Source organism: Callospermophilus lateralis, unplaced genomic scaffold (genome assembly GCF_048772815.1).
Source record: "Callospermophilus lateralis isolate mCalLat2 unplaced genomic scaffold, mCalLat2.hap1 Scaffold_82, whole genome shotgun sequence".
In the NCBI taxonomy this organism is placed as follows: Eukaryota; Metazoa; Chordata; class Mammalia; order Rodentia; family Sciuridae; genus Callospermophilus; species Callospermophilus lateralis.
Window position 1 is genome coordinate 4,779,352 of NW_027516260.1, and position 5,586 is coordinate 4,784,937.

Genomic DNA, 5,586 nt, shown 5'->3' on the forward strand with positions numbered 1-5,586 from the left:
GTATAAAAATAAATATTGCCTTTGCTATGTCTGTTGCAAAGGCCATTGGCATTGTGTGGAGGATAGTATTGAATTTAAAAATTACTTTGTGTGTTAGAGGTATTTTAACCATATCAACTCTTAACACAAAATCACAGGATGTTTATTTATTTGTACCTGCTTAAATTTATTTTATCAATGTTTCATAGTTTTCACTGTACAATTTTTACCTTTTAACTAAGTCAATCCTGAATTATCTTACTGTTTTGAGGCTATTGTAAATGACATTTAATTTATTTATTTATTTTTTTGCTTTTAGGGTTTATTGTTAGCATATAAAATGTAACTGAATTTTGTTTGTTGATTTCATGTCTTGTAAACTTTTTATATTCACTTATTTTGACAAAATTATTTTTAGACACTTTAGGAAGAATCTACATGTAAGACTAAGTCACATGAAAACAAAAGTATTTTCATTTCTTTACAATGCAGATGTTTTTATTACTTTTCTTCCACTATTTCTCTGAATTATACTACCAGTATTATATGGGAGAAAAATGATAAAGGTGGGCCCCCTTGTCTTGCTCATGATGTTGGAAGAAAAGCTTTATTTTTTTGTTGTTGATTATAATATTAGTTGTGGACTTTTCATATATTGATTTGATTATATTGAATTAAATTACTACTTACTAAGTTTATTATGGGATTTTTTTTGCCATGAAAATATGCCAAATTTTGTAAATGTTTTCTCTACATCTATTTAGATTCTCTCTTAATCATGTGTTTGTTTAAATGTGATATATCATGTTAATTGGTTTCAGCATTTGTATAATCTTTTAATGTATGATTAGATAACTTTCTGCTGTTATTCTTTGAGAGATTAACATCTATTTTAATCAGGGATATTAACCTGTAATTTTATCTGATTTTAATACAATTATCTAACACTAGTATCAGGATAATGCTGTACTCATAAAATTAATTGTGTTATGTTATTTTCACTTTTCCAGAGGAGTTTAAAAAATAATTGGCATATTAAAGAAATTAGGAGAATTTACCTGTGAATTGATCTGGTCTTGGGATTCGTCTGTTTAACTTGTTGTCATTTCTTATTTAGTTCCCTTACCTATTGGCATGTTCTATTTCTTCATACTTCAGTATTGGAAAGTTGTGTGTTTTTAGAAATTTGTCATTTCATTCTAGGTCATCTGGTTTTTTTTTTTTTTTGTATAATTTTCCATAACCTCATAGCAATCTCTGCTGCAAGATTTTTCCCCTGTGGAATCAATTAGAATGTTTTCTCATTCATTTCTGATTTAATTTATTTGAATATTCTCTTTTCTCTCTTTTTATTTTAATATAAAAGTAAGTTTTATTAGTTTTTCTTACCTTTCTAAGAAAGAAAAAAAACCTCTCACTGGTTGTTGAATTTTTTCTCTATTATTTTATAATTCTCCATTTTATTTATTTGTGCTCAATTATATTTTGTATATGAATGACTTTGTACTTATTTTCCTGGTGTGTTGCTCAGTATAGAGTGTCTATCCAAATATGTGAGGCTCTAGGGTCTATCACCAGCACTGCACAAAATGATGATAATAGTAATATTAGGTTGGCTGTGTATGTTCTCTCTTCTTTTTGTAAATTTATTGAATTTACTTGTTCTGACAAAATTTTCTATAAACTTCCTGGTTTTGCTACCTCTCTTAAGTTTCTGAATTGGGTTTTGATTTTCATTTCTCTCAAGATACATTCTACTACACATTCTGATTTCTTGTTTGCTACATTTGTTGTTCAGAAGTATGCTGTTTAATTTCTACTTATAAATTCTAAATTAATTTCTACTTATAAATTTCTACTTATAAATTTTCCCATTTTCATTCCTTTATTAGTTTCTGGTTTCATTCAACTGTAGTCAAAAAACATACATTATATACAGTGTCAAAGTTCTTAAATATTTAAAATATTTTGGGGACGTAACACATAATCTTTCCTAAAGAATGTTTTGTGTACACTTGAGGAAAAATGTGATTTCTTTCATTATTGAGTAGGTATATTGATCTATATGTTTCTATAAATTTAATGTATTACTAACTGTTATTATGTCTCACACTTTATATAATTTATTGTATAATGATATGTTTTTTGGACAGTATACATACTCATTTCCTGTTATCCTATAAACAATACAACTTATTAGCAGTGTTTCTTTTTTCTTTTCTTTTCTTTTTTTAAAGGGTTTAATTTGTCTCTTGGTTATAAAACTCCAACTCAAAGGCCCACATTTGTCTATTGCCTTTTTGATTGTAGAGTTAAAGATGATATGGGGTATAGCATAGTGAGAGACATGGAGCACTCACTCTTGTTGATAAAACAAACTATAATTTTCATTAATTAACAGGAGCAAGTGTAAATTCAACCTTTCAAATCATAGTAAAAAAATCTCAAAATCCTATGTAGGTACATAATATTCTGCATTCATGTTACTGGTCACTACCATAATTAGGGAATTTTAAATCTTCAGAAGTGTTTAGACACATCTCATCGATAAGAAGCAATTATTGCATTTATTAATCAACAGAAAAAAAGTTAAGCAAATAATATTGTTTACTCACTAGTGTTTTCTAGGGGAAATATCATTTTTATACCACAGTTGCTAATAACACAATCTTTATTAAAGAATTATATGGAAATACAGAAACAGCACACCAAGTCAGTCTTGACTAACAGTTTATGCATGGAGGTGCAAGAATTTTTCTGCACCACATTTACTTTGTAATGAGCATATTCTCTCTGTAGTGTCTCATTAAAATGTTATATTTTTTTCACCATTAATTTATTCAGAATTTATTAGTGAACCAAAATTTTCCCTATTCTCATTAAATTAAACCACAAAAACTTATATTGCCATTTTGGCCTGGAATGATTTATTCCTTTGAAAAGCACCTTAAGCTTTTTTCTTACAAATTGCTTATAATTGAGAATGTTAACACTTTTTTGTAATTAAGTCTTTCATAATTCTTTATTAGTGTTCAATTTCCAGGATGTGTTTCCAAAGGTAATGTACTTCAGATTGCATTGTAACAGGTACAACACTTACAATACTATTAATAAGCCTTGTATAATAATCAACTCTTTATTACAATGTAATTTACAAGAGTATGTGACTCATAATCACACACATTATTGTGCTATGAATAAATTTTATTTAGTGAAGTTTTCTAAGAAAGTCATCATTTGTATACCTAGAATTTATTTCAAACTGAAAGGCCTGAAGAGCTGCTTCAGGTTGCCCTCAAGGCTTTTTAACCCACACTGCCAGGAAAACTACAGTAAGGTAATATTTGCAGCCCTCGAGGAAATGCATGGTATTATGCCTGTGTCAGGTTTTACAACAGGTTTCAGCGGCATGTGGGGGTTTTATATTTTTTGTTTAAGGAAAAAAATCACTCTTCAAGAATTTTCTTTTGCATACTATTTTAAAAATTGGGAACAAATACTTCTTTACTCTGGGTCTCTATAAACTAATGTGCATCAAGAGGGAAAGGCACATATTGTTTCCTTATAGGGACAACTCTTTTCACCTATAGTAGTAAATCACTTTATTACAGATATTAGAACTCTACTGCCACATGGCCAAGTCAATCAAGAGGGCTTAGATGATAGCTGGGCAAATTTTAATGTGTTTATTTCTACAGTTAGTTTTTATAAAAAGTTCTGTGAAAAAAAAGGAATCCTATAAATAGTAAAAGGAGGCAAATAGTGCTCTGTGGCCTTAAGTAAATGGTGTTAATGCATTTGTACATAAGGTAAAGTTGCTCTTCCCACAAAAAGGAGAAAAATAAAGCTAGAGATAGCACAACTTTTTATATCAGGAGTTGGGTGCAGGAAATATTTCATCCCATGTTTGGATGACATAAATAGCTATTAATACATTTATTTATTTTTTTTCTCCAGGCAATATCATCTATGCCTTCCACCTCTTTCTTCTACTCTTTCCTACAGAAATCCACATCAAATGAAACAAATTCACAACACTCTATTATTTGAGTATAAGGGCTGAGGCCAAACTGCCAGCAACACAGCTAGAACCACAGCCCTCTGAAACAGTAGTGTTCCTGGGAGAATGTGAAACAGCCATTCAAACAATATTTGCCTAATTTTACAGAAAGATACTGGAAATAAACAGGTGCATGGAATTCAACAGTTGGCTAAAGGTGTTTTATATTCAGTTGTTTGGGAGTATAACTGATTCAGTTTCTCTGAATCTTCTGGTTAGAAAACAAAAGATTACACTATCAACTCTTAAAGTACATCAAGACAAGAAAAAAAGTCACTTGAGGATAGCATGGCCTTTGCATTTAAGGTGAATCTGCAACAGGAGATCTGCTCAACTCACAGATCTGAAGATTCTGGGGGGAAGATGAGCCCTAAGTGACCAGCTGTCACTGAGATGTACAGATAATTACTTAGTAGATGTTTTCCGAGTAAACCACATGTGGCTACTGGGCAAGCTGAAGAAAGAGAATTAGTCTTGTTCTTCACATGCTTAGTTGTTTTGACAGTGATATCCAAATTCTGAAAAGACATTGACTTTTTACAGAACATTAATAGGACAAGCCAACTCACTTTCAAAGTAGCTCAACTCTTAGAATTTCCTTAGTACCAATGACTTGAACTATAAACAATTCAAACCACTGGGTCATGCTCAGTCAATAAGTTAAAACTACAAGGATCAAAAAGTCCTAAGAGAATCAGTGAAAAACAAGTCCTATTTACCAAAGGACTGGGATTTTGAAAATAGTTTAGTGTATTCTGTACAGAATGGGTTACCAAGGAATTATATTTTTATTATGGCTCTAAGGTGGAGGCACCTCAGCGTCCCTTGTCACTCCCCCAAATCAAGCCCCAGTGGCAATGACAGTATCATGAAACCTAGCCTCCCTCCCACCCCACTGCCTCAGTCTGGCTGGGCACAAAATCACAAGACACTCACAGCTTTGTAGATTCAAACAGCAATTCTTTATTCCCAATCTCACACCGGCCTTCTACAAACACGTTCTGGGGAAGTCCACGTTCTCTGCCCAAATCCACACCTCCACTGGGCTTCTGTCTTCTAAAAATACTGTCTGAATCCTGTGAGAACTCAAGGGGAACTCAGGCAGCAAGATACGCCGTATTCCCAGCAGGAATAACCTTAAACCCTGATCCACCCTAAACCCGGATCCGCCCTGGTCCTTGAGCAAGGTCACCTTACATGCAATGTTACTGCAAAATGTCCAAGGCAAGTCCTATTTCCACAAGTCCTTCCACTAAGCAGCATGGGGTACGCTGGCAAGGAAATTGTCATACCTACTTGGCTAATGGCTCTCAGCACCCCACCCCCATAACCATACCTGCTGTCTGTGGTCCAGTCACCCCTGCTTCACAAGCTGCAGAGAAACTGCTGCTGCTCACTCCAGTAAATACAATACACAGGATAGGGGGCAGAGAGGGAGAGCCTTTGTGGTGGGTCACATCCAGCCAGGCTGATAAAGATATGGCATGTCTTGTACCCAACACTCAAATGGTGACATTTGCTTTAAGGAAAGACCTGGGAACCTGGAT